This window comes from Palaemon carinicauda, chromosome 10, assembly GCF_036898095.1.
Source record: "Palaemon carinicauda isolate YSFRI2023 chromosome 10, ASM3689809v2, whole genome shotgun sequence".
NCBI lineage: Eukaryota > Metazoa > Arthropoda > Malacostraca > Decapoda > Palaemonidae > Palaemon > Palaemon carinicauda.
Window position 1 is genome coordinate 148,105,485 of NC_090734.1, and position 19,507 is coordinate 148,124,991.

Genomic DNA, 19,507 nt, shown 5'->3' on the forward strand with positions numbered 1-19,507 from the left:
ATATCCTACAACCTTATGTGCTTGTCTAGGTAGATCGTTTCATCGAAAATGTTCTCTCGGGTCTTCTTCCAGCACCTGAAGAAGGTCTGGGAACCATTCTGCATGACGCCTTACCAGAGCTATGATGGCCATTGCTAGATTAGAGGATGATCTTGCCTTGTTGAGCAACCTTCTCATCATGAAAATGAGGAAAAGGCGTAGATGTCGATGTTGTCCCACTGTTGCTGAAATGTATCTTGCCAGAGGGCCTGGGGATCCAGGACTGGTGAACAGTAGAGCGGGAGTCTGTTATTCTATGACTTCATGAACAGGTCCACTGCAGGGGAATCCCACAAAGTCAGGACTTTGTTGACTACTGGATGAATCAAACACCACTCGGAGCCCACTACCTGAGTTTCTCTGTTCAGGTTGTCAGAGAGCTCATTCCTTTTGCTTGGAATGAAACGAGTAGATAGGGACACCGAGTTTTCTTCTGCCCATCTTAGCAGCCACGCTGCTAGATGGCAATGGTGCTGCAAAAAAGTACTGCCTTGCTTGTTTACATAAACCACTACAGTGTTGCTGTCACTCATCAACAGCACAGAGTGATCCACCAGGAACCGATGAAACTCCAGCAGGGCCAAGAAGGCTGCCCTCATTTCCCAAAGATTTATAAGCTGGGATTTTTCGGACTCATCACCAGAGCCAGGAGGTGGTGTGATACAGCATATGGGAACCCCAACCTTCTTTTGATGCATCTGAAAACAGTATCAATTCCGGTGGAGAGATGAGCAGGTCAACCCCTCGGCGGAAATTCTCGAACATTATCCACCATTCTAGGTCTGTCCTCTCCTTGGGCCCCATGACGACCAGTGAATCCAGAGAGTCCTCGTGTTGAACCCACCTGTTTTTAGCTGTCACTGAAGTGATCGAATTCGTAGGCAGCCATTGCGGACAAGACGTTCCAGGGATAATAGGTGACCTAAGAGACGTAATCACTGCTTTGCCAGGAGTTTCTCTTGTTGAAGGAAGGGTCTTGCAACAACCTTCTTCCCCCTCTGGATCCTGTTGTCTGAAGGGAAGACTTTCTACAGGATAGTGTCAATGTTTATGCCTAGATATACCAGTCTCTGTGATGGAAGCAGGGATGACTCCTCAAGATATTAGCCCCAATCTTTAGGTAACGACAATCCCAAGAAGCCTGACTCAGTGTTGGAGAAGTGATGACCCCCAAGTCTGTTGGAATTTGCCAGTTGTCTAAGAATCTTAACAGACAAATACCTCTCCTATAACACAGAGAAGGACCAACTAAGTAAAAAAATTGTACCTTGACTGGTATACCAACCATGTAAGATGATTTGTAGATCATTCTTGAAAATGGAGAAGCTGGAAGATGGCAGTAAGCATCCCAATTCCAGTGAATTCATGAAGTTCTTGGGTCTGACTGCTCGTCTGACTCTGCATGTCATCTCAATCCTGAAAAAGGTCTGATGAACAAACATGTCCTGGGAGGAGAGGTCGAATACTCGAGTCCAGCCTACCGGCACCATTCTACAAGAAACTGTAGAAGCTCAATCTCTTTGATGGAAAAAGAAGTGCAATCTTTCCTTGATGATGTAGAGCCTGAGTTCGGATGTCCACATGGACGTTCGGTTTCGTGTAGATTGTAGAGAGACCCGTCATCGTAATTTCACAGGTGAATTGATCTGTGATGCTGTGCATGTCTTTGTGGACGAACTGCGGATGTTCTGACCCTGTAATTAACCTTGGTCACTTGGTGGGGCTCGCAAACGACCCTTGTTCGCATAAGCCCTTGCAGGAGAAAAACTCATTGTTCAACTTGGATCACCTGTTAATGAGCTGGAGTCCCTTGAACGTTGATCCTCAATACCCCAGCGTAAGTTTGGTAAGAGGTCCTATGTGATCCAAGCATTAGGAATTGCTACAGTTACCGAAGGAGTCCCTCTGGTTGGATGAGTCATGGTGGTTGGAAGAGTCATGGTTGAAAAAACGATGAGAATCCCGAACTTGTAAGAGAGGTATCGCAGTCCCTTAGACGTAAACCTATCTCGCGGACAAGATATGTGTTATCCCTAAAGACAAATGGCCGAAGCTTCGGACTTCACATCCCCTCAGCTGGCTAAACTAACTCAGGTTGAGGTTGAGCGTTGCTGTCAGCGAGCTGACGAACAAAACGACGGTCAATCTCAGGGTGGTTAGCCATATTTAGCCTTCCCAGAGGAGAACCCCTAGGATGGAGGAACGAAGTTGATTGCAAAAATCGCTAGGGAGATCCAACGAATTCTCTAACTAAAGGAGAAAAGTTAGAGAAAATAATCGCGAGGGATTATGTTTCTCAAGTCTCTTTCTGAATCACAGGGGGAGGCGGCAGAAGCAAGTGATCGGAGGACTTCTATTGCAGCAATCGCTGTATAGAATTATGTTCTACATTCCTGGTGACGTCCGGCGGCATATGGGCGAGAGCACATGCGTGATTAACATAGACCTTATCATCCAATTATATGAAGAAGTCGACTTGTAAGGTAATCATATAACAAAACAAGTAACCAAAAAAAGGTTAGAGACTGGGAGCAGAGGAGGCAACTGATCGCTAACGCCCCTGGAACAACACCCCATTCGTAGTAGTAATAGCATTAGTAGTGGTTTGATAACGTTCGTGAATGCCGACGATAATAAATGAGACGACACAGAAGCCTGTGCATCAACATGCACGGGCCCTTTAGTCATGTCGAAAGCTGAAACTCACCTGAAGAAGTTCTAAAGATGTATGTATTTGGAATTAGTTCCCACTGTAGTTGTGTCAAAACAACAAGTTCCGAGTGGCAAATGAGGTATTAAGCACCAAGTCTGAAAAGTGTGCAGTAACCCTGTTACTGTTGGCAAGTGCTGGGTTAGGTTCCAAGAAGTGTGTGTGGGCTAAACTCCCTCAACAGTACGTCGTGGAAAGTTCTACCAAAGTAGCGTGACTCAGAGAAACCATAGGTTGAAGTTGTGTGTGCTGTTGCCATCGAGTGCTAGCATTAATGAAATAGCACTAGTTCTTGCTCTGGACAAAGAATCTAGCTAGTGTTGTCTAGATGAGAAGACCTGCTGGGAGACTTGAAAAGCAATTGTTGAAGCAATACCGCTATGGCAAATGAAGAGTTTCGTTGAGAAGAGTAATGCACTTGCTGCACTTGCATGCAGTGAGGGTTGTAGTCGTAGTGCTCTGCGATCCTCACCAGAGAAGTTCTCCGTCGAATGAAGTTGGTAATGACCATCTCAAGAATCAAGACCTTCGAGACTCGTCGCTGGCTGTTGGCGATTCTACCCACAAGCGAGATGATTGCTGTTCATCAAAGACGGAGGGCACCTTAACCTCGGAAGGGAAAGTCACGAGCTGGGCAGCACTGACATTGAATAGTGGTTGCTATTCTAGGAGTAATCACGAGCTGGCCTGCAGTAGTATGTTGGAAACTCGGTCGCGAGCTGGTCTATGCTGACTCGTAGTTAGTCCTGGAGTGAGGAAGAGAACAAAAGTGATCATGAGTAGAGGAAGTCAGGCACTGGAAGTGGTTTCTGAACTCCAGGGACCTAAAAGCGAGCTGACAGGTGATCCCAACCTGACGGGAGATCGCGAGCTGATAGGCGATCAAAAGCCTATGGATGATCACGGTTTGATGGGTGATAGCGAGGCTGCAGAAGGATTAGGCAAGGCAAATCAGCTGGGTGAGACAAGACAGGTAGGTGAACTGGAAGGGCAAGTACTGTAAAGGCGGACGGACACTGGAAGCGTCAAACTCGCTGGGGTCAATCAACAATTCCTTCATGCCGCGATGAGCGACAATCTGAGGGGTTAAAGAAAGGCATGGATGAGTTCATAATACTCACTCAATCCCGCATGTTGAACACTACTCCGAGAAGGACCATACCAGTGTACGGGAAAAGGTGTCCTCCACGAGTAGCAGGAACAAGCTTCGGACTTTGCCCTTCCTCCGGCGGCTGAACAAGCTTCGGACTTTGCCCTTCCTCCGACGGCTGAACAAGCTCAGAACGAGGGAGAACGGCATTGTCAGCACGATAATTATGAACTGCCACAGGTGATGAAGGCCGTTATGGGGCAGGAGCAGCAACTTCCACAAAAACAGGCACAGGCTACGGACTTTGCACTCCTCCGCTGGCTGCCAATACAGAACGAAAGAGTGCGTCATCTTCACCACTGGAGAAAACCTAACCCGCGAATAAGAAAGGTGACCCCGAAGAGGTGCAGGAACATTCTTCCAACTTTGCACTACTTATGCCGGCTGCAGTAGCCAAACGATGGAGTACGACGTCATTAGTGCTGAAGATAACCACTCAGTAGAAAATCTAAACCGCGAACGGGGAAAGGTGCCCCAGAGAAGGGCAGGAACAGGCTTCAGACTTTGCACTCCCTCCACCGACTGTCATCGCAGAACACTGGAGTGTGTCGTTGTCAGTGCAGAAGAGCAAGACGGAAGTCGAGCTCTTGGTCTGTCACAAGGGGCCCTCCCGTCGTTGGACTTGCAGGGGGAGAGCAACATCTACTTCAAGTAGGTGAAGGTGCATCCACACGAAGAACGACTCCCCTGTGGAGAAGAACCGGGCCGCTGCACTAGGGGAAGCGGGGGAGACTAAGGGAAGAGATCGTAAGAAAAGGCTTCTCCGCCCTTGAGGAAAAACTCCAGCGCTACGCTGTCTCGGATACAGCAACACTCACAGCTGTGAAAAATAAAACAAACCTAAAAGAACCAATTAGTCAAAGGCCAGTCAAAAAAGGTTGGGTGGTGGAGAGAGACGAACGTCCACTCTCCACAGAGCCAATAGCAAAGGTGACGAGACAACATAGGTGTGTGAGTGGGGTAGCCAGTATTACCGCCCCCTAACTACCGGTGGGGTAGTTATACCTTACTAAGTCTTATGGCTAGTCTTCCAGCTTCTTCGAAAGTATATTCTCTAATGAAGATCAAAAGGGTATTTAGAATTAGAACAAACTTAGTTCAAGTCCTTGTAAATTTTCTGTTTTCCCTTACCCTAAAACCTTGGTTTCATGTGGTTGTGCATTTAGCTAGTTTTAGAGAACTCCCTCTATCTTTAAAAATACAGTAATGTAATGTACTGCACTTATTTGCAAAATATATGGCCAGAATACAATAACTATGTTTTAAGCTCCAAAATACAATTCATTTATACCTAAGAATACTCTCCAATGTGAGAACCCTTGCCTGTGCAGATCTCTCAATAACGAATGCTTTCGCCAGAAGCATGAACGTAAATTATATTTCTAATCTAAGAACATCCATAACTGGTAACTGAGACCGATTTCATGGGGGTGACATAATGCAAAAGTGCAATTTGTAATACTGAAAACCAAGGAACCAATGAGGTTACAATATTGTTCACAAACAGTAGTGTACTCACATAAAACATAAAAAAAAAAATTGGTGTCAGGCATTCTTACCCACACAACACAATCGACCATTCTTACCCACAATAAATACTATGGTAACGAAATTTCCAATGATTTTTAATAAGGTTTTAATGTTAAACAAGTCAAGAAGCCTTGGTATCAAAGTAAAATAAAGTCCCTATCCCACCTTGTTAAACTAAATTACAGTTGTTCCCAATTTCTATACAGTACATATATTTTCCAGATTTGAAGATGAAAGACATTGAAAATATGTTGCTGAAGTCTGGACTTCATGCAAAAACTAACCATCAAGATTATGTCAATTTAATACTGAAAAAGTGAAGTTACATAAAACCTGCACCAAAGATAATCAGTAATTATTAACATTGAGACCGCCTGGATATACGATGAAACATGTACAACACTCTTAACCCCCTGACACAGTTTCTTTCATAACCACTTTCTAATGAAAGATGTAACTTTTGTCACAAAAAAAGTTTCTTCTTAAAAACATAATTTTCAATCTCTCATTTTCTCTCATTAGAACCATGCCAGCATTGCAATCATCGTTTAAAAGACTCATCAGCGATTTCATTATCATATGACTTTTTGGGGGATAAACACTTACTTTAATTTGGCACTGACACTACCTTCTTCATTTTTATGTTTTTTCATTATTTCACTAAGATAGTTCTTTGCCTTGGTTGCTTTAAGCATGAATAAACTACTGATAATCGCTGTGTAATTCATAAATTTTGTTAAGTTCTCAAACTGTGCAACTGTATGTTACAGGAAAAACATCACATCTGGAGATGCCACAAGAAATTCTGCGTTTTGTAGATCAGGAAATGACACCATTGTTTCTACTGCTATTGATAACAAAGGTATATTTCTTTAAACACATACTTTGGGCCATGGAAAACAGTACCTTTCATTACTCCCCTCTTCTACCCAAACTGAAGTGATCGGACTTTAGTGGACAACCTCAAATTCACACCTCTAAAACGATAAGGTAAGACATTTAGGGTACGGTTAGGGCACAGCATTGTAGGGAGGTCACTACACAATGAAGACCTCCTACCCTCAAGAGTCTAGGACAAGGGACCCTTGGTTTGGTTAGGTTAGGTAGAGAACCTTTAGGGTAAGGCATACTCTTATACAGTATTTGTTTCTCCAGGGAAATATGGTCTCCCCAGGTCCTAATGTCAAGAGAAAATTGGATATCAGAAGATTATGATAATGGAATTATGTCTGTTCGTACCAAAAGCCTCTTGTAAGAAGGGGATTTCTATGCTCGATTGCTATAAACATGAATAAACTACTGATCAAATAAAGTTTTACATTTTATAAATTAAGAAACGACAATTTTTTCTATTGATACTGAAAACAAAAGCATTATTCTTTAAAGACAAACTTAAGAACATGGGAGATAGCCCCTTTCATTACTCACTTCAACTACATTTGAAACGATAGGACTGTAGTGGATAACCTCAAATTCACGGATTTAAACAATAAGATAAGACACTTAGAGTAAGGTTAGGACTCTGTACTGCAGGTAGGTCACAACATGAAGCCCTCCCCTTTAGAGTTAATGACAAGATGCCCTTAGTTAGGTTAGGTGGGGGAACCTTAAGTTTAGGAATTTTCTTCTCCAGGGAAATATTGCTACCCGGGGTCCTAATACTAAGAGGAAATGGGATATCTAAATATCATTACCTAAGGGAATAACTGTTTGTTTGTAACAAGAGCTATTTGTGAGAAGGTGGTTTGGCAAGAAAAGTAAAGACAATATGAATACCTGCAGCAAATGTTAATAATTACCAAACAGTCTTTCAATTAACCCTAGGTAAAGTAAGTCATCAGCAAAAAAAAGCAATGGGTTTAGGTTGTTTTGCTGAAGACAAACAAAAGCCTACAAAATACCAATTGACTGGGATTCCGGGTATTGTGATGAGTCACAATAGCCTATATGTGGTACCTTGGTTAGGTTAGGCAGGGATTTTATGGATGGTCTACAGACCATGAATGCAATATACCAACAAAAGAAGGCATGTTGCGCTCACAACGAAAACAGAATATGATTGATTGATTGATTGATTTGAAGTTGTCTGGCATCCTAACATACAACAGAATAGGAATGAATATGGAAACCGTGACTAGGCCTAGTAAGCTACACAAAAGACACTGAGTATAATTACAACCAAACCATGACTAGGCATAGTAAGCTACTGTATATAAAAGACACGGAGTTCAAGTACAACAGTCATTTTGGGATGTTTATAGGTATCAGATTGACCAATTTATGGTAATGATTGTCTACAGTTATTCAAACTTAGAAAAACTTTTAAAAGTAAACCTAGCTTAACCTATTCTACAGACACTCTTCCTACCCGCCTGTAAGAGACGTTTAAAGGTAAAATTATATTTACGAACGGGGAAACATTTTGAACAGAAAATATATGTTTTCTTCTAGTAAATAACATGATTTATCCAGATTTGACCTTCATTTCAACCGCAAATAAAAACAACGACCAGTTCGACTACTTTGTTCCCCACTGCACACTCACTAAAACGGATGCTTAAAAAGAAGTTAAATTTGGTGAAATTACATTATTTACTACAGGAAAACCTATATTTTCTGTTCAAAACGATTTACTCTACATCAAGCTTCATACGTACTGGCAAGCAGTAATGTTGAGCTGTGCACGCTAGCAGCAATGTTTTACCCTAAATCTAATGGTTTTTGTTTTGCCTTTATACAACCAAGAAAACAATTTACAGAGAAGAAAAGTTTTTTTTTTTACCGTTATATACTGTTCTCCAACTATGTTTTCCTCACCCAAAAACCCTGGGTTCCCACTGGGGTTCCCCACTCTTACCCACAATGAATACTTCTGTAACTAGATTTCCAATGCTTTTGAGTAGGATCTTAATGTTAAACAAGTCAAGAAGTCTAAGTATAAAAGTAAAATAAAGTCCATATCCCACCCTGTTTCATCTAAACTACAGTCATTCCCAGTTTCTATACAGTACATAATATATTTTCCGGTTTTGAAGATTAAGACATTGTAAATATGCTGCTGAAGCCTGGACTCCATGCAAGAACTAATCTTCAAGATTATGCCAATCTAACACTATAAAAGTGAAGTCACATAAAACCTGCACCAATGATATTCAGTAAATATTAACACTAACACCATCTGGATAGACGATGAAACATGTACAACGCTCTTAACCTCCTGACACTGTTTCTTTCATAATCACTTCCTTATGAAATATATAACTTTTGTCACAAAGTTTCCTTTAAAAAAAAAAAAAATTTAATTTCCCATTTTATCTCATTAAAACACTGCCGGCATTGCAATTATCGTCTAAAAGACTCATCAGTGACTTCTTCATTTTCATGTGACTTTTCGGGGGGCCAATCGCTTACTTTCATTGTGGCACAGACACAACATTCTACATTTTTATCTAGTTCTTTCATATCATTATTTTAGCAAGATATTTCAGTGCCTTGATTGCTTTGAATATGAATAAACTACTGATGATTGATCTGCAAGTCATAAATTTTGTTAAGTTCTCAAACTGCGTCACTGTATATTATGTGAAAAACATCACATCTGGAGGTGCCACAAGAAATTCTGCTTTTTGTAGATCAGGAAATGACACTAATGTTTCTACTGCTACTGATAACAAAGGTATTTTTCTTTAAACACATAGCCTATTTTGGGTCATGGAAAACAGTACCTTTTATTACTCTTTCTTGTAAAACTGATGCGATCACCCTGTAGTGGATAACCTCAAAGTCACACCTCTAAAATAATAAGGTAAGACATTTAGGGTAAGGTTAGGACACAGCATCGTAGGGAGGTCACAGCACGATGAAGCGCCCTCCCCTCAAGAGTTTAGGAAAAGGAACCCTTGGTTAGGTTAGGTGGGGAACTTTAGGACCTGGGGTAAATATGGTTTCCCCAGGTCCTAATGCTAAGAGAAAATGGGATATTAAATGATTATTATAATGGAATATATGTCTGTTCGTAACAAAAGCTACTTATTAGAAGGTGATTTCTGTCACTCGATTGCTTTGAATTTTTAAATTTCTAAAGGGGCTTGAACAGTGTCACTGTATGTTATAGTAAAACATCACATAAAATTTTGCATTTTAAATCAAGAAATGATACCATTGTTTCTATTGCTATTGACAACAAAGGCATTATTCTTTCAAGAAAATTGCTGACCATGGAAAAGTCCTTTACATTAATCACTTCTTCAAAAACGTCCGAAACGATCTGAGTGTAGTGGATGAACTCAATTTCATAAATCCAAACAATAAGAGTAAGACACTTAGGGTAAGGGTAGGAGTCTGTATTGTAGGTATGTCACAACAGGATGAAGGCCCCCCCTCCCCCCCCCCCCTTTCAGAGGTAATGGAAATGCACCCTTAGTTAGGTTAAGTGGGGAACCTTAGGTTAGATATTTTCTTCTCTAGGGAAATATGGTTTCCCCCGGGTCCTAATACTAAGAGAAAATGGGATGTTAAAAGTTTATTATAAGAGAATAACTGTTTGCTTTCAACAGAAGCTATTTTGGCAAAAGTGTCAAAAGCATATGAATACCTGTAGCATCATACATGAGGGCAATGTTAGTGTTAATATTTACTAGAAAATCTTTCAACTAGGCCTAAGAAAAGTAAGCCAGCAACAAAAAAGCAATGGGCTTAGGTTAATTTGCATAAGACACAAAGGCCTACGAAATACCGATTGACTGGGATTCAGGGTATGTGATCTAGTCGCAATGGCCTATATATGGTAGCTTTGTTAGGTTAGGCAGGGATTTTATGGATGGTCTAAGGACCATGAATGTATTTTAAAAACAAAAGGTATAATGTTCTCAAAACGAAAACAGAAACGGTGACTAGGCCTAGAAAGCTATATAAAAGCCACTGAGTATAAGGACTAGGCCTGGTAAGCTATAAAAAAGCCACTGAGTATGAGTACAACATTAACCAGGACTAGGCCTAGTAAGCTATATAAAAGCCACTGAGTATAAGTACAACATTAACCAGGACTAGGCCTAGTAAGTTATATAAAAGACACTAGGTATATGAACAACAGTCATTTTGAGATGTTTATAGGTATCAGATTGACCAATTTATGTTAATGATTGTCTGCAATGGTTCAAGCTTAAAAAATTTTCGAACAGAAAATGTTTTCTTCTAGTAAATAATGGGATTTAACCAAATTTGACCTAATTTCATCCCTAAACAAACAGATTTATGTTAATGATTGTCTGCAGTTGTTCAAACTTGGAAATACTTTCGAAGTAAACCTAGCCTAACCTCTTATCCTGAGACTCTTCCGGCGTTTGGACACCCGTAATTAAAAAAAAAAAAATCCTTAAATTATCACTCGATACTACTGCATCTCTATCACTTAAAAATGTGCAAAAGAAAACTTTTAATAGGAACACTCACTTTGATTTCCTTTTCCAGCGCCTTCATCTGTTGATTTGAACTCTTCCAATCTTGAACTTAGGCTTATGTTATCGTTAACACAATATAATACAGTCGATCACTGAATTCTTGAATTTCTTGTATATTTAATGGTTCAACGGATTGCCATTTAACAAAATCAAATTTTCTATCACACTTCACACAAGAAACGAAACGTCTCGAGTAACAGGACAAGGATTAAGTAGGCTACGAGTCGTAGCCTACTTAATCCTTGTCCTACGACGCTACGTAGCCTCGTCTTCTTCTATTTTTAGTATGAGATCTGGCTCAATCTTTGAAGTCTCAATATACTCCCCTGTAAATGTGATACAAAATTAAACATTAAAACTAATCGTTCACAAAATTGAAATGTTATTCTGTTAGTAAATGTTAAATCCTTCATAGAATTCAATGAAGGATATTTTCACTCCACCACATGAGCTTTAAATACATTTCAGTCCCCCTTCAAAATGATATTGTTTATAGAGAAAATATCTCACAACCTTTTTAAAGATTCTTTATTAATTTATATTCAAGACAACCTTCTCTGATTTCTCTAACAAGTTACAAAAAAACATTGCATTAAATGTAGTCTCTTTACAAAAGAACATTTAAGTGGGTTTGGAGAATAAATTTAATACGTAGCCTAGTCGACTACTAGGCACAAGTAATCGAATCAAAGCTCTAGTATGGGCAAATAAAAATTAAGTCATAGCTTGAATAAAACACTGCAAATAACACTAATTATATTTCTATTACATTAGACAAAAGTATTCGACGGCTGCAAATATCATTTATTATAATTATATATTTATATAAAAGCGCCTAACTTTTATCAAGCAATTTTGCCTTGTTAAATGCACAAACACTACATAGTGAAAATGAGCGTTGCAGACGAAAATTAAAATTTCATATCTCTAATCTAGTGTTAATAAAACATGCTACATTACGGGATAGAAATTACATATCAAGTATTTCAGTATTATTTATGATAAACCCTAAGGGACAAGAATAAGAGAGCAAGTGTAGGCTAACAAAGAGCTCTGTTTAATGCATTCGGCTCGGGGGTTTTCAATAATATAGTCATTTGAAAAAAAAAAAGTTATACGAGATATATGCTGCACAAAAGTCCTCTCTCTCTCTCTCTCTCTCTCTCTCTCTCTCTCTCTCTCTCTCTCTCTCTCTCTCTCTCTCTCTCTCTCAATTCAAATTTAATACTCTTCTGACATTTACCACATCCCGGCATAAGGGTAGGTAGAAAAATATCAGCGGTTACTGACGCATTCGTAATTAGTTGGTGAATCGTGGATGAAATACTGTAGCCTACAGAGGAGTCCCACTACACTAGCCACTTCATAAACTTATAGGAAAGTCTCACCATCAGTGGATACATCATCCCCACACAATGAATTATGCATTCTTAATCTTGCCGTACCGACTTCGATTCTAATAATTATAATAATGCCCGTTGTTTCCCATACATGTATTAATCCATCGGTATCTGACCCCACACTGGCCATTGTCCCCTTTATCACAACTCTTCCTAGTTATGAATTATATCAGTATGCACAAACACACACACACACACACACGCATACACAAAACACACACACACAAATATATTCATATATATATATATATATATATATATATATATATATATATATATATATATATATATATATATATATATATATACATTGTATATCTATATTCATATACGTATATAGGCCTACATAATATACATACGTATATATATACATATATACAGTATATATATATATATATATATATATATATATATATATATATATATATATATATATATATACGTATATATATATATATATATATATATATATATATATATATATATATATATATATATACATAGATATGTGTGTATACAGTATATATATATATATATATATATATATATATATATATATATATATATATATATATATATGCGTGTGTGTGTGTATACAGTATATATATAAATATATATATATATATATATATATATATATATATATATATATATATATATATATATATATATATGAATTATATCAGTATGCACAAACACACACACACACACACACGCATACACAAAACACACACACACAAATATATTCATATATATATATATATATATATATATATATATATATATATATATATATATATATATATATATATACATTGTATATCTATATTCATATACGTATATAGGCCTACATAATATACATACGTATATATATACATATATACAGTATATATATATATATATATATATATATATATATATATATATATATATATATATATATATATACGTATATATATATATATATATATATATATATATATATATATATATATATATACATAGATATGTGTGTATACAGTATATATATATATATATATATATATATATATATATATATATATATATATATGCGTGTGTGTGTGTATACAGTATATATATAAATATATATATATATATATATATATATATATATATATATATATATATATATATATATATATACATATATATATGCATACGGTATGTATATGCATATATATATATATATATATATATATATATATATATATATATATATATATATATATATATATATATATATATATATATATATATATATTCAGCATGAGATGCAGAGCTTTTGTTAAATAAAATAAGATAAAGAGAAATAAAATGCCACTTTCTCTAGATAGAAAACTATTTATTCAGATGGTCCTGCCATTACTTATGCACCAGAGTCTTGGAGCATTTCTAAAGCCTTAGATCATCAGATCATTACCACTCGGAGTGCCATGGAAACAATGATAATGGGAATAACGCTAAGAAACAGAAAAAATAACAACAGGGATACGAGAAAAAACTAACATAGATGATAATCTAACAACATATAAGAAAAAGAAATAGACATGGGCAAGAGATGTAATGAAAATGATAGATAATAAATGAGCATGAAGAATATCAGAATGAGTCCATAGGGCAGGGGTGCACAACCTTTTGAGCTACTCGGGCCACATCATCAAACATATATCTAGTCGAGGGCCACTAGACTAGATTTTACATGAAATGATAAATAGTTTGTAGAATGTTTAAAAATAAAAAAACACAGTTGCTCACCTGTTTTGTTTTAATGAGATATTTGACACTGAGATTCATGTACAAGTTTTTTTTGTTAGGATGGAAATTTGTGGTTTCCAGTTTTAAAACAGAGTGCAGATTTTGATCACTTAGCCTGCTACGAATATTTGACTTGATCTGGTTGAGCAGACTAAATGTGTGTTCACATATGTAGGTAGAGCCAGATAAGCTTGCATAAATAGCAGCTTTGTTTCTCAAATAAGGAAACTGATCTTTGGCCAAGCAATTATAAAAGTTGAGCAAGTCCCCTTCATTATACTTGGTACGAAGGCTGTCATTATTCTGAAGATCAATCAGCTCGAGTTGTGCTTCGAATTCTACTTCATCAGGAGATACAGAAAAGGTGTTGCTGAACAACTTCAAATCATTGACTTCTTTCTTTAGGTCCTCAAATCGGCTCTCAAAGGCCTCCAAAAGTTTTCCTAATTTTGCTGCATAATATTCCTGTCTATTGCATACTTTGTGTTTCTCACACATAAGTTTGTAATTTGGGAAGGGTCCTAACTCTCCTTTAACTATCTGTAACTGAAACAATTTTAGTTTTTGTTCGAAAGCTGTCACATAATTGGCTAGCTGAGAAATAAGTTGGTTATTCCCCTGAAGTTTATGATTCAAGTTATTTAAATGACTTGTGAGATCTACAAGAAATGACAAATCACAAAGCCAGTCAGCATTTGTAAGGTCTGGTACCATCTTATTCTTTTCATTAAGAAATATCTCAATTTCATCCAGAAGACTGATAAATCTTTTCAGCGTATTTCCCCTGCTTAACCACCTTACTTGAGTGAAAAACACTAAATCGCCATATTCTGCTTCAATTTCATCAAGAAATTGCTTGAATTGCCGGTGATTCAAAGCTGAGCGTGACTTGATAAAATTGACTGTAGAAACTACAACTTTCATTACATGATCAAAGTCCAGTTCTTTTCCACACAAATTTTGTTGATGTATTATGCAATGAAATTGTTTCAGTTCATATTTTCGCTCTCCAAGGTGTTTAATCAATAGCTACACCAATCCATTCTGCTTGCCTATCATTGCAGGAGCCCCATCAGTTGATATTCCTACTAACTTGTCCAAATCTAACTCAATTACTGAAATTTGTTCTAAAAGTCCATTAAGTAAATCACTACCAGTTTTCTGCCCCTTCAATGAACTGAGCCCTACGAGTTCCTCATGAATAGAAAAGTCCTCTGTCACACCACGTGCAAATACAAGTAGCTGAGCCGTAGATGTAACATCAGTAGATTCATCAGTGGCTAGGGAGAAATACAAAAATTGTTTACTTTTCTCCTTCAACTGGTCTACTATATCACCCGACAAATCAGCAATACAACGTTGCACTGTCATACGATTCAAACTGATATTCTCAAACTTTTTCAAAACATCTGGAGAAAGTTTTTGAGCAGCAAGTAGAATACACTTTTTAATGAAATCCCCCTCTGAAAATGCCTTGGAATGTTTAGCAATCAGGTTTGCAATTTCATAACTCACTTCTGTTACGTCCTGTGCCTCTTTATTTTTCTGAATAAACATATTTTTTTGCACATGAAAACCTTGCATTAGTGATTTAATTTTCTTCTTTCTTAGTTCACCAACAAATTTTTCATAAGGCTTGTGCTTTGTCAGATAATGCCTCTGCAAATTGTATTCCTTACAAACGGCCACACTATTCTGGCATATCGAACAAATGATTTTTTTTTTCACTGTTTTCCACAAAGAAATATTTATCTGTCCATATTTCTTGAAATTTTCTATGTTCATCTTCAAGCTTTCTTTTCCGACTTGAGTTTTTGTCCACAGAAGTACCAGAAGCCATAGTAGCTAAGCAAAATTAATCTGAAAACACTACAATGATAAATGCCTGGCCTTGTAGCAATATCTCCTATTTTAGACTGCAAAGTGCAAAGAAACTATCGGAGCTCAGACAAATTGGCTAACTTGGAAGCTTGCCAATTAATCATTTTACAAACTTTTTAAACTGGAATTTAGATGTATTAGGAAACCATAATTATGAATGTAAAATACAATAAAAAAAGAAAAACAAGAAAAACAAAAACTGGTTTCGCATCTGTTTAAAAAGAGAATAGTATTCAATATTATGATAAATATTAATTTAGATATAACTTCAGGTGGTTACCTTCCCTTCACAACAACGAGGTTACTCCCGTCTTGACAACGTTCACAAACAGCCACACGCGTTCACCTCTTGTCTCGACTGCTTTTGTGTTCGAGGATGGTGATGAAATTATGAATTTAGTGAATGAACTGATAATAGATAACGAGATAATTCAACAATAACAAGAAAACACAAAAAATAATACATACATATATATATATATATATATATATATATATATATATATATATATATATATATATATCTATATATATGTATGTCTATGTATGTACATATATATATAAATATATATATATATATATATATATATATATATATATATATATATATATATATATATATATGCACAGACACATATACATACATACATGCATATGTATGTGTGTGTGTGTGTTATATAGTACATTTTTACTATTTGTAATTATATCATAAGACGGAGTAATATGTTTATATTTATTATTTTCTTTTACTGTACAGAGAGTGATATATTGTGTTTTCTATGATAACTTCGAGGGCCGCCATGTGCTTCACTGGGGGCCGCATTCGGCCCGCGGGCCGCCGGTTGTGCACCATTGCCATAGGGATTGAAAACGGTACAGGAGATAGAAGAGAAATCGATGGATTGACGAGCTAAGAAAATTTACGGGTATACAGTAGATCGGCATAGAAAGATCATAAAGTTCATAAACAGATGCGAGTGCAAGGTCATGTCTGAGGCCTTTGTCATGCAGTGGACTAGCAACAGCTGATTATATATATATATATATATATATATATATATATATATATATATATATATATATATATATATATATATATATACGTATATATATATATATATATATATATATATATATATATATATATATATATATATATATATATATATATATACACATATATATATACATATATATATATATATATATATATATATATATATATATACACATATATATATACATATATATATATATATATATATATATATATATATATATATGTATATATATATATATATATATATATATATATATATATATATATATATATATATATATATATATATATATATATATATATTTACTTATTTTGACCTACAGGATTCGAACTTATTCATTTAAACTGAAAAAAAGAGTTGGACAGGGACCTGAAAAATTAATAATCAATTGATGAGTTATAAGTTTATTTTCACCCTGATTTACATATTTGTAAATAATTTAAGTATTTGTTATTTGAAACGATATAAGATTTGTTTATATTTTGCACTGTTTATCATAAAACAACCCAAGTAAATAAAAGTAGTAGCAGCAACAACTACAAAAACAACAGTGAAAACAACTACAATTATAACATTAATAAAAAGAATTTAAAAAGTACATATAATTATGGCCATCTCAGGGGGGAGTGAACTACATCCTCATTTTTTAACCAAAAAAATTATATATTTTTTTGTTATTAATTCACAGTAACTCGTTTACCTCGCAAATGGGATTATTAAGCCCCAAGCCAAAAAAGGAAAAAAAAAAAAGTGAAAACAGAAAAAAATGGGATTAAATTTTGCATCATCCACAACATGAGGTTCCTAATAAGTGTATTACACCAAACATAATTGAGAGTAATGGCTATCCCGACTTGAATTTCGCCAAAATAATCTAACACGCAGTATTTGGACCCCTTACTCCACCACCACGACCCCCACTGGCCCCCGAGTTTGGAGCTTGTCCCCCCAACGTAGCCCTACCACCTAAAAAATTTAGGGATGTCTCTTTAAAACACACAAAGAACATGAATAATTTAAAGAGTCAATTTCCAGATTGAATACTGTCTTATTATTATTATCACCATCATCATCATCATCATTATTATTATTATTATTATTATTATTATTATCATTATTATTATTATCTTTTAAACTACGACTATCCCTAGTTGAAGAAGAAGGATGGTATAAGCCCAAGGGCTCCAACAGTGAAAAATCGCCCAGTGAAAAAAGGAAATAAGGAAATAAATAAACTAAATGAGAAGTAATGATCAAAATTATTATTATTATTATTATTATTATTATTATTATTATTATTAGTTAAGCTAAAACCCTAGTTGGAAAAGCAGGATGCTATAAGCCCAAAGGCTCCAAAGGGAAAAATAGCTCAGTGAGGAAAGGAAATAAACACGCTATATGACAAGTAATGAAATAAAAATTATTATTACGCGTTATTATCATTATCATCCTTATTATTAGATATAAATGAACAATTATTTCAATCGAGACATAGAGTTCCACAAAAAGTTCCACAAAAGTTCTACAATCCACAAAAATCGATATACTCCTGCGGGTTCAATGTATTACTTTTATATTGATGGCTGCTTTTCCGGTCCCATACAGCAGGAGAGCCCCACTCTCTACAGGACCTCCACTGTCGTTTTACCTTGTTCGTTCACAGTATTTAACGTTTCATATCGCGTATTGTTCATTTAATGTTAAATCGTCACTGTCAAGGAACTCATGAAATAAGAAAGTCTTCAGTTTCCTCTTAAAAGCCTTAATGTCTTCAATCATTCGAATGTTTCGTGGGAGCTTTTTCTATAGTACAGGTGTACCGGTTTCAAATTAACCCCCTCCAAATCTTACCCCCCGGTAGTTTGAAACCGGATTCAGACTACCCCCCTGGTTTCAAACTATCCCCTCGTTTTTGCGCAGGATCTCATTATTTATAAATATTAATAAATTGCTAATGCTCAGGGTCAACACAATCATTAGGGGGTAACTTGAAACCGGTTTCAAACTAACCCCCCCCCCCCCGGTAATCTGAAACCGGTTTCAAGTTACCGGGGAGGGGATAGTTTGAAACTGGGGTTAAATTGAAACCTTTACACCGGGGCCGCATATTTAAAGGCTCTGGAGCAGGATTATCATTCTTGTTATAAATCAACTGCACCTCGAGATGGAAATGTGGAATGTTACAAGTTCTATGGAATCCCACAATGAAAGTAGCCTGACACGTAAGAAGAAATAGAAAAGATAAATAATACATAAAAAAACTAAATAAATGGATGTTCCGATGAACAAAAAGTAAATAAGATAAATAAAACACGACCCTTAATCGATACGCATTTCTTACAATTTATTAAAACGAAAAAAAAGATAGTATTGAATTTACTTTCCCTACGGCTCTACGTCGTGCCATAGGTATAAAAATTCTACTTTCACTGATAGTTCACTATCAATCCGTAAGTGTGTTTAATCAAACTCCCAATTAGCTAGTAAGACTACCCATTCTA